The sequence below is a fragment of the Vulpes vulpes genome, chromosome 6 (genome assembly GCF_048418805.1).
Source record: "Vulpes vulpes isolate BD-2025 chromosome 6, VulVul3, whole genome shotgun sequence".
Taxonomy (NCBI): domain Eukaryota; kingdom Metazoa; phylum Chordata; class Mammalia; order Carnivora; family Canidae; genus Vulpes; species Vulpes vulpes.
In genome coordinates this window covers 29945955-29969615 of record NC_132785.1, presented here as the reverse complement: position 1 = coordinate 29969615, position 23661 = coordinate 29945955, and the positions used below count along the sequence as shown (strand labels likewise).

The following is a 23661-nucleotide window of genomic DNA, read 5'->3' as shown; positions in this document are numbered from 1 at the left end:
ACATGTGTAGCACTCAGTATCCATTAAATAAATGAGCACCATGATTCAATCCTAGGTTTTCGCTACTTTGAGTTCCTGTTAGCATTTCCTTGCATTCCTATGGTTGCCTATCCATGACTAACTCAGTAATTTTTGCTAAAATGTATCATTGTTTGGCATATTCACAGCTTGTAACGTCTTTTGAAAATTAAAGAATTGAAGGAAGAAAAAATAGTTTAAAAATAATATTTTGACTCTACCTCTCTTTTATGATAGGTAGGTTGACAACCTTTGTTATAGACAATGTTTTGTCTTCCCAAAATTCATGTTGAAATCCTCAATCCCAAAATGATGGTATTAGGAGGTGAAACCTTTTAGAGGTAGTCAAGTCATAAGGGTAGAGCTCTCCAGAGTAAGATTAGTGGTCTTGTAAAGACATAAAGCATCCTGTATTATCTCTGTCTATTCTCCATCATGTGAGGATGTAATGAGGAGATGCCATTCCCAAGCCAGGAAGAGAGATCTCACCAGATACTAAATTTGCAGCCACTTCAATCTCAGACTTCCTAGTTTCTAGAACTGTGAGAAATAATTTTTTTGTTGTTTAAGTCCCCAGTCTATGGTATTCTGTTATAGTAACCTGAGCTAAGACATCCCTCCATCCTCTCTGTAAATTGTCCTCTGCATTCAAACTCAACTCCTTATATCACCAGGTGGCTATAAGGGAAGGCAGAGGTACCCATCTACAAAGTATCCTCAGTTCAAAATCAATTGCTGGTTTTGCAACCATTACAAAATGGTGATCCATGGGGCCCTTTGTTTCTTTCCTGAAAAATAAGATATATTATTCAGCAATTTGGGGTATATGAAGAGAGTAGAAAAGATAATAAAGATGGAGGTGACTTAATGAGAGTTACCTCTATTCCACATTCCCAATTTGACATGCTAGGTTGGTTTTAAACAGCTATTCAAACAGTATTTACAAAAGCTGTTAGAGATTAAGGTCTATATGGTACACCTCTGGAGCCCAGACAGCAACATTCCACATTGTGTTTAAGGAGGGCCATCCACCTCCTTCCTCCCCACACAGAATAGCACAGTGTAGGGATGAAGAGCAGACCATGGTAACAAGCTTCCCCAGGAAGACACATGGATCAGTGATTGGACATCTTAACTACTAGGTCAGAGTCAGAGAACAAGGGTGTGTTTGTTCTTGAGCACCTGTGTCCCTGCACCCTGTGTACTTCCAAACATTACTGAGATAATTTTGAAAGTAGTCTAAAATTTTGTTAGCAGAAAGGAGTTGTTAGACATCTATAGTAAGTCTTGTTAGCAGAAAGGAGTTGTTGGATCCTGATATTAAAAGCCATGGCATTTGGACCAAAACAGGGCTAGTGATGAGTAAATCAAAACTACTACTGGTATTTACTGAATCGATCTCCAAAGTGACTGAGAAAGACAGAATGATATAGTGTTTAGATACTTACCTAAGAAAGTAAATTGTCCTCTGCATTCAAACTCAGAGGATCTTACCTAAGAAACAGAATGATATAGTGTTTAGATACTTAATTCAAAACATTTAATACTTAGTACTTCTTCCAATAAGGAACTCTTGTCAGAGGGTATATTGTAAAACACACATACACACACACACACACAAACACATGGATAATCTTTTAAAATTTTTCTCAGATGTAATAGAATATAAAAATAGGAAAATATTCATCTTTTTCTCAGATGTAACAGAATATAAAAATAGGAAAATATTTATGGATGAGTATTGCACACAGATTTTTTTTAAGAAGAAACTTGAAAAATGATTAAAATAATTAAGTTCACCAAAGAAAGGACAAGTTAAAAAGTTGCAAAAGAATAATTTGTCTGGGATAAGAGCCATGTTAATTACATGTGCTCCGAATAAATTAGTATGATTCAAAAATACTAAAGACATCTAAAGGAGTCTGATTAGCTGGAGTTTGAAATTTGGTACCTTGTATATATTTACTCTATAAAGCCAATCAACTCTGTGGAATGACAGAAAACAAAACAAAAACATTTGTATTGTTATTCATCATGGATGCTTTCAATGACTGAAAAATGTATTGAGCACCTATGTGCCTGATTCTGTTTATAGAATGAGGGTATCTCAGAGAGCAAAACAGACAAATATTTCTGCCCATATGACATTTACATTCTAACAGAGGAGCAGAAAATCAATGACAAACAATAAAGCTAAAATCCATATAAATCATGCATTTTTAAAAAGTGATAAGTGCTGTATGAAAGAAAGGAGATCAGTTTGTCAGATAGCCCCACAGAGGTTTTGTTTAAGCAAAGAATTGAAGAAACAGAGTATGATGCATTAAGTTCAAGTAGTTAAGTAAACTCCAAAGATAATACATTGGGGTCAATAGATCCTCACACTACAAACAGCAATTCTTACCCTACAATTATGGACATATCATAGCTTAAAAAGCAGAGTAAATATTTTCATCATCCACCCTTCTTGAATGTTTTATGCAACGATGACTGTTTTGCAGTATGCAAAGAAAATGGTCTCACCTTGTAGAGAATGTTCTCTCATTTCTCTTGAATAGCACTTGCTAATGCGATGTGTGACATCAAAAAATATGAAGTAGCCTAAACTTTTCAGATGGGTCTTAGTCAAGAATGTGTGATTAGGGATGATTATACAGCAAAAACAGAATAATCCCTCCTTCAGAAAACAAAGGTTATTAAATCTTAAGTTCAGAAGCTCTGATGGAAAGGATATAACTTCCTATTACTGTAAAGTTAAAGATAATTGCTCTTCTACCATTAAAAAAAGAAAAAGGATAATATGATTTCAATGTGCCAGGTTGCCAGGTTGAATAAATACAGAAGATTATTATACATGTATTGAGGAATTTGAGCTGGTTTGACCTTCATTTACTTTCCTCTGTGTTCTCACATCTGAAGTCCAGAACTCACATAATTGATCATCAAGGCTATTGGAAGGTATTTGTTCATTCTGTGAAGTATGAAAAAGGCAGTCAGTTATCTTACAGGGAGGTTTGGTTTCTGGTTTCCCTGTTCTGATAAAGCTAGCTAGTCCTTTCCCTGCCTCACTTTTCTATTCACATGCTTTCAAGCATGATTCTTTAGAATGACCTTGTCAGATGCACAAAGGCATATTCTCATCCAAGTGAGTACTTCATGTACAAATTCCCAGATCTGTATGAGTAAAGGTAATAATGTTAAAATGACTCCACAATGTATGAGGTGTCAAATTTTAAGTCAAGATATTCACATAAAGACAACAACATGACTCATGTTCCATGTCAGCAGAGAAAAAGATTTTCAAAGATGTCTGTTTCCAAAGTCAGCTGTGAGAGATTTAGACGTTTGAAGAAGTAGAATGCTTTTGTGAGGTGGAAATTTAACTGGCTCATGAATCAGTGATCATGAGAGCTGTGCCCCAGTCTTTCTGCCATCTCATGGTGGGTGCTGAAAGCATTGTGTTGCCCTGAGGACAGAAAACAGCTAATTGTTTTCTTGGCATGCATATCTATATCATACCCTGGATGCCATGGCTTATGTTGCAAGCATAGAGTTTCCCAGGATTAGACCAGATGTGTAGAATGAACTAGAGGTAGATCTATATCATTCTGTATATTTTTTTCTAGGGCTCCAATTTAGTTTTAGAAAAGCTCTTCAAATCCAGAAATCTTCTAGGAAGTTAGAACAATTTCTGGACCTCTACTCTAGTGATGTTAGAGTATTTTCCCTATCTTGTTTACCTGCCCCAATCTAAAACAGTTCAAAGTCCCCCAAAATATCCTTGACTGATGCAACAGACATAACATAAAATTATCGTTTCCTGGGTGTCCAGGTTGTGCTGCAGGATAGAATATTGCATAAGTATGGTCAAAGTCCAAAGGCAGGCAGAGTACCACCCAGGAAAGAGATGAATGTAGATTTGAAGGCCACTGAGAGCAGAAAACACATACAGCAAACTAAAGTGGCACAGCATTCATTTATAACAAGAGGAGAGAAGGAGAGTACCCAGGATCCAGCCCCTTGCAATGCATCAGTGTCCTATGGCTAATGGATCCTTTCCATAGATAAGGTGTACAGTGTGGCCCCATGACTCCACTTAAAGCAACCGTACAAGGACTCCAACCTTTCTCCTGTGGGATCTGAAATACAGAAAGCTGGAGGACCACTGAGGTATACATAGCTAAGCATTTCCAAGAGAAAAGCTTCCATGCACTGTCTAAACTGTGTGCAGTGTCATTTGTGAGCTTGCCAGCATGTCCTCTACAAAGCAAAGGGTTCTTTCTGGAATGCAGAGCAGGCAGCAGGCTGTGCTTGTACCCCTCTCTCACCATTATTAGTTGAACTTTTTGTGTCTTAAATTTTCTGCTACTTTTTTTCTCTAAATTTTAGGAAAGAAGAAGAGCAAGAAATAGTCACAAGTTTATTAGAAACTTTGAAGCCTAAGAATTGACTCTTGGCAATACATGCCAAATGCTAAATACAGTATCTGGTACTCATAAGCACTGGATAAATGTAAAACTATCACATTTATGAGAGTTTTTGATAAAGGGAAAAGCAAATGTAGAGATGTTAGTCATCTGTATTGGAATCTCTGCAGGCTGAAAGCTTGCTTTTTGAAGAAGTTTGAATTAATATGCAAAGGGAAGTCACATTGCCTATGTAGTGCTTTACTATAAAATATTGCATTAGAACCAGCTATATTTGTCTCATTCTGTTCCTGATCTTGCACATAACTCATATGATTCCAAGCATTTCATTATTTCTAATTTAATGTTTTATTATGAAAAATTATAAGCATATATAAAACTAGAGAAAAGTGTGATGAATCTCCAGGTACCCATTAGTATGCTTCCACAATTATTAACTCACATTCAGTCTTGTTTCATCAATATCTCTATCTACTTATCCAGGCACAAATTATTTTATTTTATTTTATTTTATTTTTTTTAAATTTTTATTTATTTATGATAGTCACAGAGAGAGAGAGAGAGGCAGAGACACAGACAGAGGGAGAAGCAGGCTCCTTGCACTGGGAGCCCGACGTGGTACTCGATCCCGGGTTTCCAGGATCGCACCCTGGGCCAAAGGCAGGCGCCAAACCACTGTGCCACCCAGGGATCCCCACAAATTATTTTAAAGAAAATATTAGTATCATATAATTTTGTCATAAATATTTTAGTATATATTTCATGCTGCTACAGACTCTTTAAAAATATAACCATCATATTATTATCACACCTAAAAATCAGTGAAAAAACAACAAAGCATTCTGATTATGGCATAAAGAATTCAGAAATCTTTGCTATCAGTAAGTCAATCAGTCACTCAAACAAATATAAAACTGAACAACACTGCTGAAAACATTATTTCAAGTGATGGACATCAACCAGATGCAGACAACAAATTGAAAAGTATTTGTTAAAAACTGCTATGGACTTTCTTCAGAGAGTTAGAACAAATTATTTTAAGATTTGTGTGGAATCAGAAAAGACCCTGAATAGCCAGGGGAATTTTAAAAAAGAAAACCATATCTGGGGGCATCACAATGCCAGATTTCAGGTTGTACTACAAAGCTGTGGTCATCAAGACAGTGTGGTACTGGCACAAAAACAGACACATAGATCAATGGAACAGAATAGAGAACCCAGAAGTGGACCCTGAACTTTATGGTCAACTAATATTCGATAAAGGAGGAAAGACTATCCATTGGAAGAAAGACAGTCTCTTCAATAAATGGTGCTGGGAAAATTGGACATCCACATGCAGAAGAATGAAACTGGACCACTCTCTTTCACCATACACAAAGATAAACTCAAAATGGATGAAAGATCTAAATGTGAGACAAGATTCTATCAAAATCCTAGAGGAGAACACAGGTAACACCCTTTTTGAACTCGGTCACAGTAACTTCTTGCAAGATACATCCACGAAGGCAAAAGAAACAAAAGCAAAAATGAACTATTGGGACTTCATCAAGATAAGAAGCTTTTGCACAGCAAAGGATACAGTCAACGAAATTAAAAGGCAACCTACAGAATGGGAGAAGATATTTGCAAATGATGTATCAGATAAAGGGGTAGTTTCCAAGATCTATAAAGAACTTATTAAACTCAACACCAAAGAAACAAACAATCCAATCATGAAATGGGCAAAAGACATGAAGAGAAATCTCACAGAGGAAGACATGGACATGGCCAACATGCACATGAGAAAATGCTCTGCATCACTTGCCATCAGGGAAATACAAATCAAAACCACAATGAGATACCACCTCACACCAGTGAGAATGGGGAAAATTAACAAGGCAGGAAACCACAAATGTTGGAGAGGATGTGCAGAAAAGGGAACCCTCTTACACTGTTGGTGGGAATGCGAATTGGTGCAGCCACTATGGAAAACTGTGTGGAGGTTCCTCAAAGAGTTAAAAATAGACCTGCCCTACGACCTAGCAATTGTACTGTTGGGAATTTACCCCAAAGATACAGATGCAATGAAACGCTGGGACACCTGCACCCCGATGTTTATAGCAGCAATGTCCACAATAGCCAAACTGTGGAAGGAGCCTCGGTGTCCATCAAAAGATGAGTGGATAAAGAAGATGTGGTCTATGTATACAATGGAATATTGCTCAGCCATTAGAAACGACAAATACCCACCATTTGCTTCAACGTGGATGGAACTGGAGGGTATTATGCTGAGTGAAGTAAGTCAATTGGAGAAGGACAAACATTATATGTTCTCATTCATTTGGGGAATATAAATAATAGTGAAAGGGAATATAAGAGAAGGGAGAAGAAATGTGTGGAAAATATCAGGAAGGGAGACAGAACATAAAGACTCCTAACTCTGGGAAACGAACTAGGGGTGGTAGAAGGGGAGGAGGGCGGGAGGTGGGAGTGAATGTGTGATGGGCATTGGGGGTTATTCTGTATCTTGGTAAATTGAACACCAATAAAAAATAAATTAAAAAAAACTGCTAGGGCTTTAATAAGATCAGCGGGCATATGTGTTCATGCCTAATATTCTTATCCTCTTCCTGGTGCTTGGTCTTTGAGAATTATAGCTTCGAAGCATGGGTCTAACCATGAAAAGCAACAAATCTTCTGCCAGGGAAAGGGGGCTATATTTGGAACCCAGGATTTGTCAACTAAATGCGATGAATTTGTTAGGCAATGAATGAGAAAAACCTAGCATTGCTAGCTGAGGTTATGGTCCTAAGAGATCCTGAAAATGAAAGAGCCATGGGAGTGCTGAGATAAGTTCTTCATATATCCCTGGCAGAGTGAACAGTTATACACACATACGGGGAAGATCCCGGAGAGCCTGGGGAAAGGTAAGAGCCAAGACTAACTTAACAACTGGCTGAAAAGTTTAATATATTCTCCAGACTACACATAGATTGGTCTACAGGGAGTGGTAGGCTATGGGTACCAGATGTTTAAACACAGACTCTGCCCAAATCATTAGCTGACCACTAGGCTATGCAGAAAGAAGGCTGGACAATAGAAAACCAGGCTAAAAAAATAGAAATAAGAATTTAAAAAAATTATGTAGACATCAGTGATTGAATACTGGAAGAGAGACAGATTCTAAAGATTAAGTCCAGACAAGAAGAAAGAAATAAGGAAGGAAGGAAGGAAGGAAGGAAGGAAGGAAGGAAGGAAGGAAGGAAGGAAGGAACGAGGGAGAAAGGAGAAATATTAAAGTTAAAAACAACAACAGACAAACCAAGAATCTAATAGTACTACAGCATTATCTAAAGTGTTTAGTTTTCAATCAAATATTATGAGACACGCAATATGACAGGAAAGAGAGCATTCAATACAAATTAACTCTGTATGAGCCTAGCAGTTGGATTTAGCAAATGAAGGTTCCAAAGCAGCCACTTTAAATATGTTCAAAGGAAACTATGGTGACAATGGCTAAACAAATAGGAAACCTTAGTAGGGAAGGATAAACTATAAAAAGAATGAAATAGAAATTTTAGAGTTGAAAAGCACAATCTGTGAAATGTAATTTCAGTGAATGGTCTCAACAGCAGTTTTGAGATGCAGAAAAAAAAAGAATCAATAAACTTGAAGATAGGTCCAAAGAAGTTATCCAATTCAAAGAGCAAATAGAAAAAAAATATTAGAGAAAATAAACGGTCTTACAATATCACAGCGTATCATCAAACACACCAACATATGGATAGTAAAAGTCCCAGATAGACAGGAGATAGAAAGGAGTGGTAACAATGTTCAAAAACTTCCCAAATTTGATGAAAAATATTGATAGATACATCCAAAATCTCAACCAATTCCACAGAAGATAAACAAAAGAGATCTGCACCACCACTCATTATAGTCTATTTTTTTTAAAGACAAGGACAAAAGAAAAATATTGAAAGCAGAGAGAAAAAGAAGTGGTCATGCATAGAATAGGAATCACTAATTTTTTAAGTGGAAAAGATGAAAAAGGTAAATATTACTTATCAACTACCAGATTATCCTGTGAGATAATTCTTATGAGAATAAATAATTCCCAGTATCGCCATGACCACTACCACTTTTTAAAAAGAGTTCTCTAAATAGCGAGTTGATTCCTCCAGTGAGTTTATTTTCCCTTTCTTTTTATTCAACTCCACTTCTTATTCTTTCAAGAGAGATTAATATAATTCTTACCTCTTTTAAAATTTTTATTAGTTCTCTTAATGTCTTATTTTTATTCCATCTTCTAATTAATTTTTATGTTTAAAAGGTTTTCATTGTTGTCTGATGATTGTATAACACACTATTTCATTTTAAGTAACCTCTACGTCCAGTTTTGAACCCAACATAGGGCTTGAACTCAAAACCCTGAGATCAAGAGTTAGATGCTTACCTGACTGAGATACCCAGTGTGCTCGCTTTGGCAGCAAAAATACTGACTGAGGTACCCAGGCACTCCCATACAGTTTTGTTTTAAAATCTCATATTATCATAGTAATTTTACTATTGATTTTTTTGCATTTCCATATATTAAACATATCTTTGGAAAATTTAGGGAGTCCTATTTCTTCCAAACCACCTCCTCACAGATTTCTTGTCTTTTTTTTTTAAAGATTTTATTTATGCATGCATGAGAGACATGAAGAGAGAGAGATACAGACAGAGACACAGGCAGAGGGAGAAGCAGGCTCCATGGAGGGAGCCTGACGTGGGACTCATCCTGGGTCTCCAGGATCACGCCCTGGAGCTAGGCGGCGCTAAACCACTGAGCAACCGGGGCTGCCCCCTCACAGATTTCCACAGAACATGTTCTCAATAAAATCATATCCATCCATATCTCAGGCTCTGTTTCTAAGTAATCTACCCTTTTCAAGTCTTCCTGTCCTCTCTTCACCTCATTTTTGGGTTTTATTTCTAGTTTATGTTATTCTTTCATTTCCTGGATGATGATGATAATGATGATGATGACGATGATGATAATTTACTTTAATTTAGTGTTTTTTAAAAATATTAGATTGCTGTCTTCATCTGTTAATGGATATTCTTTCTTTATTGCCTTCATCATCTATAGCATGATTATTCTGTTTCTTAGGTTTTTTTTTTCCTAAAGTAACTTTGTTATGGGATTCAACAGTGATATTTGACTTTGTTGACTTTACCTGAAATAACTGTTGTTGTTTTTTTGGTGGGGGGCAATCTTGGGAGGAAGACTGAACCAGAATAGTTTTCTTATCCTTGAAGCTCTTAAAATTCCACTTGTGATGTATTCATAAGATAATAAAATTATGACCCTATAACTTCTGGGTTTTTCTCTTTACTCTCCATTTTAGCTAAAACATTTTCTTTTTCTCTGCTAGTTTTCTATTCTACTTTTTGAAATTTCTTTCAGAGTATGGATTCTACAATTATAATTCTTTCTTTTTCTTTCTTTCTTTCTTTCTTTCTTTCTTTCTTTCTTTCTTTCTTTTTCTTCTTTCTTTTTCTTCTTTCTTCTTCTTCTTCTTCTTCTTCTTCTTCTTCTTCTTCTTCTTCTTCTTCTTCTTCTTCTTCTTCTTCTTCTTCTTCTTCTTCTTCTTCTTCTTCTTCTTTCTTTCTTTCTCTTCATCTTTTTGCAGTAGGGTTCTATTCTAGAAAGGGAGCTTCAGTTTGTTCAGTGTTTCAGAGGCCCAGATAACTTCAACGCTGACTTCCTTTGGGCCTTTAAAATCAGTTATGTATTCAGTTTCAGTTACTTTTCTCTGATTAGAGCCCTAAGATTTCCAGTGGGTAGTTGTTCATGATAGAGGGTTCTTTGGTTCTTGAAGTTGTTGTAATTACATTGCCTTCTCCGTGACTCCTCCTGCTTAGTTTCTGATTCCTATGGGTTTTGTTGTTATCAGTGGTTTGTCTCCATCTAATCAAATTTGGGATTTGGGGGGAATATATTTTGCCTAACTTTTCTGTAGATATTGACTCTAGGCTTTTTTTATTTTCTCAGTTCCGTCTGTTTTTAGGAATGATATAGGTATATTTAAAAACTATACCACCACTGCAACTCTATTTCCAGATTGAGACAGATTTGGCCAATTTTAGTAAGTGTTTAAGTTTAAGCATGTAAAACACAACAGTAAAAAAAAATGAAAAACACGAAATAAACTCCAGACTTCTGGTAGGCTGAGTTAATAATTTGGATTGCCAATTTGGATTTTATTGATTAGCTCTGTCGGACTGTAATAGATTTATGAACTGCTTGGCTTATGACTTGATAAGGAAGGCAATTTTCAGAATGTTTAATGAATTAATGCTTAAAACCCCTAATTTTGTGAAGATTTTCTTTCAAAACTTAAAGGTATGCAGAATTAATGCTTCAAGCATGAAAGGAGGCTGGAATTGTAGGTAGAAAAGAAAAAATGCGTACAACTCAAGTTCATTCAAATGTGGCTTAATTTCACTAATACCTAGAAGTCTTGGCTTCCTTCCCTGCATTAGTTTCCCTGCATTAGTTGTACAGTTATTTTATTGAGCAGGTTTCTGAGAAGCTTCTTAAAATTTTGTTTGAGATTGTGTCCCTTGGAAGGTTAGGAAGTGGAAGCAAGCATTAGTCTAGGTAAGGTGAATTCTGTAAAGTGTTTTGTTATAATCCTCTAATTTTGAAAGGAAGAAATAAGAATCATACTTATTCAGGTTTAGATATTAATATTGTCGGTGCCTAGACTCATATTTGAGTTAAAAAGCACTTTCAGTAAGAGCTCAACTTGTTTTAATGTCAAGTTATTAATGATCTCTTACTCTCTAATAAAACAAAGTCCTTAAGCCAATAAAAAATTAACCCCCTTCTCCACAGACTGGATGTTCAGAGGAAATAAGCCTCTATCAGTAATATGGGAATCTTAGGGTAGAAAAACCAATGGGAGGCAGATCCTGCATGATCAGGCTAATGGTGCTCTCTAAAAGTCTTTGCATGTGGGGTTGAGTCATTTTCTTTGAATGATGCTCTGAGAACCAATTCTACTCTTTCAATTCCTTTGTAGTACCCATCTTCACCATACAAGGGTCTGCAAACTCTTATTTTAAAGTATATATAGTTTCATCTTTGCAAGCCCAAGGATCTGTCACAATTACTCAGCTCTGCTGTTGTGTTGAAAAAGTAGCCATACACAAAATGTAAAAGAATGGCTGTGACTATATTCCAATAAAACTGTATTTACAAAAGCAGGCAGCAGCTAGCTATGACCTGAAAGGCAGTTTGTCAACTTTTCCTATAGAAGATCATATTGAAGGGTGAGGCTAGTCAAATTATGACACAAAAGGAACATTTAATAAAAAGTCTATTATTAACAACTTCCATCTTAAGAAGGGGAATGCCATTGACATAAGGGTAGCCTGCTTTGGACCAAATACAGGGAGATGGAATTGAAGGTTACTAATGGGAATGTGAGGGGAAGGTATTTCTGTAGTTTCTCTCCTTCTGTACTATATATCAAATAAAGTTCTTTCCCTTATTTTTCATTTTTGTGTTGTGAAATGAAACTGCATGGGTATATTAAAGAGAAATGTGAAGATCCTTCTGACTAGCTCACAAATAACAAATACCAAATTGGAATACCAAGAGAAATTGCTTCAAGTACACTCCATGATAGAGATATAAGAGAAAACAAGACTCAGGATCATTTTTGGTAATTTTTATGCATGCGATATCCAAGATATCTTGTGAACTCAATCCATATATGGGCCTGGTAAACAGATTTTGATTTGGTAACACTTACTGAAGGCAATAAAAGAAATGATTGAAGAGGACCAATTTCAGAACAATTATAACTTATCTAGATTGAGGCAAAAGGTCTAATTTAAGTTTAGGAATAGCCCACTTACTTGGTGTATGCTTTCCCATCTCACAGTTGGGAATACATTAAAAAGAATAAGAAATATTTACTTCTATAAATCAGACATGATAGAAGTTCAATTAACAGAAAATAAGATAGCACTTGTTGGGACATGTATTGCTTTGCTAGAGCTACTATAACAAATAGCACAGGCTGGGAGGCTTCAACCACAGACATTTATTTTCTTATAGTTCTAGAGGCTAGAAGTCTAAGATCAAAGTGTTAGTAGGTTTGGTTTCTCCTGAGGCTTCTCTCCTTGGCTTACAGAAGGCTGTCTTCTCACTGTGTCCTCATATGGCCTTTTTTCTGTATGCTCACACCCCTGGCGTCTCTTTCTCTTAAGGACACCAGTTGTATTGGATCAGGGCCCAATCCTTATTACCTCATTACATCTTAATTACTTCTTTAAAAGCCCTATATCCAACACAGTCCTAATAGGGACTAGGGCTTCAACATATGAATTTTTAGAAAACACAACTCAGTCCATACCAGAGCAAATAGCATATAGAAGTTGAAAATGCCTGTGCTGTCAAAATTTTAATTATTGGAACAAAAGTCTAGCATTATTGAAATGGTAATTGAGATTGCAGATTACATAGACAGGTAGAGAAATATTTCTCCATGAATGACCACTAATAAGCAAGTAGCTCTCTTAACAGTTTTATGTTGACATTTTTCAAATTGATTATCTTGAATAATAATGTATTATTTTCATGAAATAACATGTTAATTCCAGTACATTGTCTTGAAAAGAGCCAACATTGCATAAAACCAAAAATAGAGCAGAAGATTTCAAACTTATAATTAAAAGTTGGAAATTTAAATAGGGTAGTATATGAAGTAAATGTGGTGCAAAATTTTTATTAATAAGTTTTGGAAAATACTATATTATCCCTGTTGAAATCGATGTTGCAATTTTTCCTCTAGGAATAGACAGCCTTTCAGACTAGATAATTTTGTTACCAATTTCTACTTGAGAACTCTCAATTCCAGACCACTGACCCTCTCTTCTGCTTTTGTAGAAGGGAATGGCATTTCTCTGCAATACAAAGTAGAAAATGAATATTCTGTGCAGAGGTAGAGATTGGTGAAGACAGCACAGCATGCAATAGCTCTCAAAAGCAAAGAGCATTATTGATCATGTCTTGTGATAAAACTGAACTTTACATATTTTTTTCTGAGTCAAAGACAGGATTTATTTATATGAAGTCTATAAAACTTTTATACACATGTGGTGATTACTTACAGTGCATTTTCATTCCACTTAAGGCATTCAAAAATTTGAATATGTGTTGTATAATATTCTGATGAAGTAAGAAAAAATGTTGTGAAGTATTTTAGAAATGTTCCTCCTTATGAAGTTTCTTGCAAATCTCAAACAATTAAGACTTTAAAAAGGAAGTCAGAAAGTATAGTTTCTTATCGGCTGTCACACATTGTTTTGAAATATAAACCGTTTTTCTAACATTGTTAACAGTACAGAATTCTTTCAGTTTTAAAGACAAACACATAGTTTTATTTTGAAGTTCCTTGTACTTAAATATGTGCTATTTTTTAGAGAAATAATAATTTCCAATTTGTTAAGAAAAATCAGCAAGCCATTTAATTCACCAGCCACCTGTGTATCTGAAATGTTCATTTGATGTCACTTCCAATATTTCAATATATATTGAAATTTTTGACACAAGGATCCAGTTTCCTCAATATATTATGTTTGCCTGGCTTATAATGTATCAAAATATTGGCAATCTCTTTGCAGATATCTAAATACCATTGTTGAAAGAATTGACAATATTCACAGAATTTTGGAATTCCACTAGTTGACAGAGTTTCATCCAAATGAACTCTAAATGATGATCATAATAGTGCATATATAAAGTCATCCATCTCTCTTCCTAAACTTTGGGGAAACTATTAAATGCTTTATTGTGTTATCAGCACTGTTATATTTCTGCCCGCTCAATTATGTTAAAATAAACTCTGATTTGCTGCAGATATATTTTTATAAATGGGGGCACCTGAGTGGCTCGGTTGGTTAAGTGACTCTTGATTTTGGCTAGGTCACATTCTCAGGGGGTCTGAGACTGAGCCCCTTGACTGGCTTGCCACTCAGTGGGGAGTCCACATCTCTCTCTCCACTTCTTCTTCTGCCCCTCCTGCTGCTCTTTCTCTAAAAATAAATATTCTTAAAAAAATTTATAACTCTGTTTGGATTGTTCTCAGTTATCTTTCCAATAAAATTAAAATTGAAATGCTCTCCTTAACTAAGATAAATGTTGATGCTTTATTAGAACATTTTATACTAACTGACAGCCATACCACTATAACCGCTTGTTTGTTGATTCACCATTCTGTATCATTTTGGATATTATTATTTTTGAGCTTGCAGAACTGTTCAATCCGTGAGCTCATAAATAAAAATATAGTTTTCTTACCTTTTTGATTTCCAACAACTGAAAAAAATGCTTTCCTTTGCAAATAGACTCATCATACTCCTTTAACAATAAACACTATTTCCTGACAAATATTTTCAACTCTGAATTTCAGGTTTCTTCCATTTCCTTCAATATGTTTTTTTTTTTTTGCAATAAGATCATTTATCTGCAAAAGTTCCATCACAAAATTCATTTTGACTCCAAAACCACTAGTTTCAAATACATATTACCTTTTCATGTGTTCTAATTTTCTAGGAATTTTTTTATTAGAAGACTCTAGTTTTGTTTCATTTCCAAATAATTATAGCTGCTTAGAAAGTACAACAGTTATAAACAAGATAGACAAAATGTCTAAATATTAAAGAAAGGTGGAAAGTAAATACAAGATGTTTCTAAGATGTATAGTGCGGAAATGAATAAATGGGTTTATGTGGATGTGATGATGCAATTAAAACATCATTGATAGTTGTTATTAATCATTTTTGTTTGCTTTTGTGATTTTTTCTATCTTGATAAAGTATGTATCTATTTTGTACTGTCACAGAACAAATAAAATCTTGCTATGTTAAAAAAAATCTTGCTATGCTTCACAATTTATATAACTATTAGTTTGTAGCAGTTACGTATTTTTTTTCTAGGGAGAAAAGCAGCAGCAAGTGTTGGGGCTATAGAGGAGGACACAGTTATGATTTTAAATGTCATTTCATCATTAATTTGGAATTGAGGCACAGAGTCCCCCTAGAAACACCCCTAGAACCTCTGTGCTGTGGCTGGAGGTAAGACACCTTTCTCAGTCCAGTCTCTGCCAGGTCCTCATTGGTGTTGTCTGTTTCCAAATAGTCAGTTGCTATAGTCAGTTTTACCATATCTGTCAAGTCTCTCACACTGTGCTTGAATTCCATTATTAGTCTGAAACATATAGCACACAAGAAAAACAACCATGAACTTATCAAAATAGGAAAAGAAAATTCTATCATTCTACCCAGCTTTACAATCTATCTTTGCCATTTCTCATCTTGTTCCCATGGTTTAAAATAAAACAAAACAAACATAATTTTCTTCGTTGATTTAGATCACTAATGAAATATCCTTTATTATTACAAAGTTTGATTTCGAAGTCTAATAACAGACTAAAGACTTCCACTTTAAATCTGGAGTAACACAGACCAGATAATTAAGATACAGACAAAATGAATGACGCAATGTTTTTTAAGACACTAAATATAACTGACAAGGAAAGAGAAGAATTCCTTAGAGATGGGAAACAATTTCAGTGAGCCCTATAATTCTATCAGCTTATTGCCTGGAGAGAGTTTCTAGGACATGGCACAGGGAGAGGAAATTCAGGGAGAGTCCAATGGACACACTGAATTGGAGATGGAGTTGAGAGTCCAAGGAGACCAAGGCAGATAGAGTTTGTAGGGAAGAGCATTGCATAGGAGAGAACTATATAGAGAAATTTCTGGAGTTTGCAGAGGACAAGCCATGGAAGACAAACAGAATAAAACATGTCTCCTGACGGACGGATTCTAAATATATAGTCTGAATATTTAGACCTATGTATGTTCCATTATAATTAAGGTCCTGGGTGAAAACATTAAGAAGACCCTCCAAGATGCTTTGTGGAGCAAAAGGAGACGAATGCTGCAAGCTCCAAAGCCAGAGAAAAGCAAAACTGCTGTGGGGACTGGCATCATGAGAGTCAATACTAGAACTAGAGAAGAAATGTCATATTATGAGAAGGAGTAAAGCCACTAGTAGATGAAGTCAGGATAAAATAAGGAATGGATAAATGGAAGTTGACAAGAAAGGTATATGGGGAGTGAGGAGCTAGAAGCCAAGTTTAAGAATAAGTATTAATAATCTATGACATCTAAAGATTTAAATCAGAATCTAATCAATAATCTGCATCTAAACAGTTGTTAATAAGAACACTGGGTTGATAGAAGAGCAAGTTAAATGGCACCATTAGGAAGCAATCACCTAAATTCAGAAGGTGCACAATTCTGTATAACTTAGAATAAAAAACAAATGTCTCTAATAAATCAATGACATGAAATCAAACTGAAGGAGAACTGTTAGAGAATAAAAGATCCTTAAGAGTCACAAAAAATAAATGTAATGTGTGGATTTTATTTTATTCTCAGTTCAAACAAATCACCTGAATTAAAATTGGTTGAGATGAATCAGGAAAATTTGAATAGCAAGGAGTTTTAAAATATTATTAGATAAGATCAAGGAATGATGGATATAGTAAAAATTTCCTTAAAAGTTATTGTGCATACTAAAATTATGTATGAGTGAAATGAAATTATGCCTGAGAATTTCTTTAAAACAGCTAAAACTAAAAGACACAAGGCAATACACAGAAACAATTGGAAAAATGTATAGTCATTGAAACTGGGTGAAAGGCATCTGGAGATTCATATATATTCTATTCGCTTTTGTGTTTGTTTGAATTTTTCTATAATAAATACTAAAAAGAAAAAGACATGGTTATTTAATTAATACTTCTTAGTCGCTTATTTGAGACAGATCCCAAAAGAACATACAGGTGAAAGTCAGAAATTCTGGTTTTGAGTGCTTATGAATTTAGGCAAATCCTTTAACCCCTTTTAGACTTGATTCCTTCAGTCCAATGTTGAAATCATAATGATAGCTACCTACCTCAAATGATGTAGAGGAATGATATAATGACTGTATACAAATGTGGGCTATAAACTAAGAAAGTATTATTACATATTATCTATCCTTATTTGTTTAGCAACAATTATTAAATGCTTTCTTTGCACTATGCACTTTCAGATATGTTGTTCAATTTTAGTCTTACAACTATACTACAAAGTTGGTGTTTGATATCTGGGTTTAACAGATGGAATAGTTATAGCTTAGATGGTTACAGTGGAGTTCCTAAGGCCAAAGGTCCAGGGAGCAGCATTGCAGAGACTGGGCAATCCTGGCTGGCTTCCACACCCAGGCCTTTTCCATTCACTCTTGCACATTTCCCAGCCTCGTCTGTTTTAGGATGAATGGCAAACCCATCTTAGGCACTCTAAATGAGCCTCTTGATGAACAATTTACAACCATAGATTTTCAGAAATTATCAGAAATAGGAAAACCACTAAATTATCTCTAGTATCCTGTGTAAAACTTCTTGAAAAATACTGACATCCAAAGGATGACTGGAGAGAAAGTGAATACATTGAGCATAGAAATAATAATACCTTAGAACAGACAGAGCTTTGCTTTCACAGTAGCAGAGGAAAGAGTGAAATTATTAGCCTCACCCTCTTTATAATGGACTTGGTTCCCAAGGAAGAGCCTGAGTACTCAGGGAACAAGAACGCAGCCAATAATATCCTTTTTACCCCCATTTAAAAAAAATATTTCATTTAAATTCCATTTGTCAACATATAGTATAACGCCCAGTGCTCATCTCATCATGTGCCTGCTTAATGCCTATAACCCAGTTATCCCATCTCCCCCACCGACCTTCCCTTCTGCAACCCTTTGTTTGTTTCCTGAAGTTAGGAGTCTCTCATGGTTTGTCTTCCTCTCTAATTTTTCCCACTCAATTACCCCCTACTTCTATTATGGTCCCTTTCACTATTTCTTATATTCCACATATGAGTGAAGCCTTATGATAATTGTCTTTCTGATTGATTTATTTCACTCAGCATAATACCGTCCAGTTCCATCCATGTTGAACTAAATGGTAGGTATTCATCCTTTCTGATGGCTGAGTAATATTCCATTATCTATCTATCTATCTATCTATCTATCTATCTATCATCTATCGTCTATCTATCATCTATCACATCTTCTTCATTCATTCGTCAAAGGACATTATGGCTCTGGCCATAGTTTGGCTATTGTGGACATTGCTGCTATGAACATTGGGGTGCAGGTGTCCCATCATTTACTACATCTGTATCTTTGGGGTAAACACCCAGTAGTGCAATTGCTGGGTTGTAGGGTAGCTCTATTTTTAACTTCTTGAGGAACCTCCACACTATTTTCCCAAGTGGCTACACCAGCCTGCATTCCCACCAACAGTGCAAGAGGGTTCCACTTTCTCCACATCTTCACCAACATTTGTTGTTTCCTGTCTTGTTAATTTTAGCCATTCTCACCAGTATAATAAGGTGGCATCTCATTGTGCTTTTGATTTGTATTTCCCCGATGGCAGGTGATATGGAGTATTTTTTCATGTGCTTGTTGGCCATGTGTAGATCTTCCTTGGAGAACTGTCTTTTCATGCCTTCTGCCCCTTGGATTGTTGTTTCTTGGGTGTTGAGTTTGATAAGTTCTTTATAGATCTTGGAATCTTGCCCTTTATCTGATATGTCATTTGCAAATATCTTCTCACATTCAGTTGTTTTTTAGTTTTGCTGACCATTTCCCTTGTTGTGCAGAAGCTTCTTATCTTGATGAAGTTTCAATAGTTCACTTTTGCTTTTGTTTCCCTTGCCTTCACAGATATGTCTTGCAAGAAGTTACTGTGGCCAGCTTCAAAAAGGTTATTGCCTGTGTTCTCCTCTAGGATTTTGTTGGATTCTTATCTCACATTTAGATCCTTCAACCATTTTGAGTTTATCTTTGTGTATGGTGTAAGAGAATGGTCCCAATTCATTCTTCAGCATGTGGCTGTCCAATTTTTCCAACAACATTTATTGAGGAGACTGTCCTTTTTCCATTGGATATTCTTTCCTGCTTTGTCAAATATTAGTTGACCACAGAGTTTGGGGTCCACTTCTGGGCTCTCTATTCTGTTCCACTGATCTATGTGTTTGGTTTTTTTTTTTTTCCAGTACCACATTGTTTTGATGATCACAACTTTGTAATACAGCTTGAAGTCAGGCATTGTGATGCCCTCAGCTTTGGTTTTCTTTTTCAACATTCATCTGGTTATTTGAGGTCTTTTCTGGTTCCATACAAATTTTAGGATTATTTTTTTCGATTCTGTGAAGAAAGTCCATGGTATTTTGATAGGGATTGGATTGAATATGTAAATTGCTCTGGGTAGGGTAGACATTTTCACAATATTTATTCTTCCAATCCATGAGCATGGATTGCTTTTTCATCTTTGTTTTCTTTGATTTTTTTTCATAAATGTTCTGTAGTTTTTAGAGTATAGATCCTTTACCTCTTTGGTTAGGTTTATTCCTAGGTATCTTACAGTTTTAGGTGCAATTGTTAATGGGATTGATTCCCTAATTTCTCTCTTTCTTCAGTCTTATTGTTAGAGTATAGAAATGCAACTGATTTCTATGCATTGATTTTGTATCCTGCCACATTGCTGAATTGCTGTATGAGTTCTAGCAATTTTGGGGTGGAGTCTTTTGGGTTTTCTATATACAGTATCATGTAATCTGCAAAAAGGAAGAGTTTTACTTCTTCTTTGCCAAATTGAATGGCAAATATCTTTTTGTTGTCTGATTGCTGAGGCTAGGACTTCTAGTACTATGTTGAACAAAGGTGGTGAGAGTGGATATCCTTGTGTTCCTGACCAATAATATCTTAAAGCCCTAACATTGCTAATATGAGTGATGCCATTAATGGCATCATTACTATGACATAGACTCTAGGGACAATACAGTTTAAGAAGTTATGATTACCTTAAAATGCCTTTCTCTAGAGACTAACATTTACCCAATTTATCATTAATCTCCTGTATAACAAATTAATGCAAGTGCTGGAAGTTACATCCAAGTTCTGCTAAAAAACAGGTCATGTGTAAATACAGCTAGTGATAAAAGCTAAGTGCAGGAAACAAAGCCAGCATCAGCAGCATGTCTGACTGCAAAGAATAACTACATGACACTAAGCTCAATTTAAAATTTCACTCCCACATGGGTAGTTATGCAACACAAATGATCAAAGCCATAACTTGAAGGAGAATCTTATAATGATAGGGACTTGGGCATAAGGGCTTATACTTCTTTATTAAATCACCTTTATTACTTAAGTCTTGAATAAAATAAAGTTTTAGTAAATTGTTAACAGCTTCAACTGGATAGAATCTGGAGGTAAGTATTGAGGGACTTAGGATTTTTGAAAGGCTCTAGGTCGTGTACTGGAGCCCATTTCTGCTATTTGCACAGCTTCAGAGACATGGCTCATGCTGACTGTGGAACTGGTAAACCCCACTATTTGCTATCATGGGTCTTGTGGAATGAGTGCTTGCTGTCTTGACCCTGGTAGCACCTACTTATTCCTTATGATCAAAATGCCTTTGTTTCCTTGAGAAGAAAATTAAACTTTAAAGATCCTGGAAATGCTACCACTGTGCCTGTGGAAAAAGCAATGGGGATTATATAAGGGGATTGGGAGCTACAAGCAGCTTTTTGTGATTTGTGTGTTTGTACACATCTGAGGGTGTCACACTGCTTGGAAAGAGATGGGTACTGTTGTAAAATCTTAGGATTGAACCCGGGATTCAAACTAAGTACTAAGTACTCTAATTCAGTAGAGCAGAGGCCACTGTGAGGAAGTACAATTACAATAAGAACAGTGGACTGAGAATTGGGGAGTTGAGGCCTAACCCCTTTCTGACCTTGAATCACTTAAATAGTTTAAACTCAGGTTCCTCATGTGTTAATGGGAAGATAAGACTATAAATCACTGTAAAGGAGCTCCTGTGTTGTGTGGGGTTCATTGATTGATACGAGCCCTTCCATCTTTATATTGTTGTGGTTTAACACATTTAGGTCTGTATTAAATTTTAGATTTTATCCCATGCTTGTTTATATCACACCTCACACACAACTCAAATAAATGACTGAAATATCTGTGTTATATGCAACTGATGAATCACTAAATTCTACTCCTAAAACTAATAATACACTACATGTTAACTAAATTGAATTTAAATAAAAACTTTTTTTTTTAAGTGCTGAATTTACATAATTCAGATACAGGAATCAAATTAGGGACAGAGAGGCTAAAAGCCTGGAGAGTGAAACTCCTGTTACTGACAAACTTTTGTCTTTGTTCAAGGTATTAATCTTTCTGAGCCTTGATTTCCTCACCCATAAAATGGGTATAATAATCCCATTATAATGTAATGCAGTGAGATTTAAATTAGTTAATTCACATAAAGCACCTAGTATATTCCTTGATTTATAGTAAATGTTCAGCATATATAAGTTAAGAAAATACAGACCTATAAAACTCCAATTTCTAAACTTTTAAGACCTTTGAAATGAAGTAGTCACTATTAATATTCTTCAAGTATGTTCTCTAAGGTCTTGCTTAATATTGATCACTTTAAGCTATCTTGACTATAGTTTCCTCTATATGTTAGTATTCATTTTCATGTGCTAAAAAATGTAAAGAAAATATCTGTGAGATGAGATTGAGAAATATTTATTTTCATGTAATTAAAAAGTGTCATGCTCCAAATATGTAGGTATCTCAATTTTAAGTGGCTGAAGTTTTTCCATTCTTGAAATTCTCCACACAGATATACACTCACATGCATCAAAGTGAGATAAATCATTCTGGCAGATAATTAGTTACATCTGAGAAAACTATAAAGCATTGGTTTTTGAGGTTTTTTTTTTTCCTGAATCTTTTCACCTTATCTTTTCCATCTCTCTGTTGTTTATAAAACCCTACTAAACTTCAAGATTGAATCTTGGACAAACAGATTTGCACATTGTATAATATTTCAATAGAGATGTATTGCAGAGCCCTGTGAGTTGCATTGGTTTCTATCAAGCAACACTATTCTAAACACAGATTCTTGCACAGCTGCTTTCTGCCTATCCATGGACTAGCTACAGTTCTAGCCAAACAGGAAGCCACAGTAGACTCCAGACCCTATATTTCTCCATGATTTTGTTGCCTGCAAAAACTCAAACAAAGCAATGTGTGACAGATAGAACAAACCATTTGGAGACATGGAAAAAATGCAACCTTCTGCAGAGCCTATCCAGATGTTTTATAGCCATTTATTTATACCTCCTTTCCCCTCTTTAGCAAAACAGTTTAAATTTCATTATATACAACAGATTATGTTATTACAACAGATTCATTATATACAACAGATTCGTTATATACAACAAAGTCTCGTCATGTGAGCCCTTGAACATTTTACTTAAGAGCCAAGAGGTTAGGCAATTGCTTGAATTTCATAAAGAAAAACAGATGTGGTTTCAAGGTCTTACACTAATAGGATTTGGGCTATAAAGAAGAGTTAGGAACATTGCCCTTCTCTGGAGGGTCACTCTGGTTTGTTCACCAAACTAAAGAGCTCAGTCTGGGTGGTTCAGTCATTCATTCTTCCTGCTTAAAAAGATACTAGTAAATTTATAATAAATTGGATAGATCAATTTTCTTGTTTATTTGATCAATTCTGTTTTGGAAATATTAGGATGTGAAAACAAAAGCCAGTAAGAGTGATTACAAAAAGTAGATAAAAAATTTTTCATAAACTGTTTTTGCTTTTATCTCACATATGAATTAGTTAAATCAATTTATTCAACTAACGTTAAAAAAATCATTCTAGAAACTGGAATGGATGAGAAGAAATCCTACACCATATCTCACAATTACCTCATGTTGTCATATAGTGTTAACTTCAACCACTAGTTCTCAAACATATTTGATTGTAACTTGGGATGTTATAGAGGAACCCAAGTTCTTTGGAGGCACACCAGCCTTATGAATTCAGAATAGCCAGGGGCAGGATATGAGGATTTATATTTTGAAAAATCCTCAAATGGTTTTGATGATCAACCTATTGGGAATTACCTATCCACACAGGAGATTTGTCAATTACATGATTAATTGTATCAAGACAAACTTTTATTAGATACTTCACCTACCCACATACCATCACTTAACCCAGGCAGCATTAACATTTCCCTCAGC

General features: G+C 35.3%; 1 long non-coding RNA gene across 1 annotated transcript in view; it reads right to left on the bottom strand.

Annotated features, from left to right (window-relative positions):
* Window positions 1-23661, bottom strand: part of LOC140599301 (uncharacterized) — a 307189-nt gene that overhangs the window by 22866 nt on the left and 260662 nt on the right. Inside the window, exon 3 of the long non-coding RNA XR_012002013.1 lies at window positions 1467-1512. This is a non-coding gene — a long non-coding RNA (uncharacterized lncRNA). The remainder of the gene's footprint in view (window positions 1-1466; window positions 1513-23661) is intronic.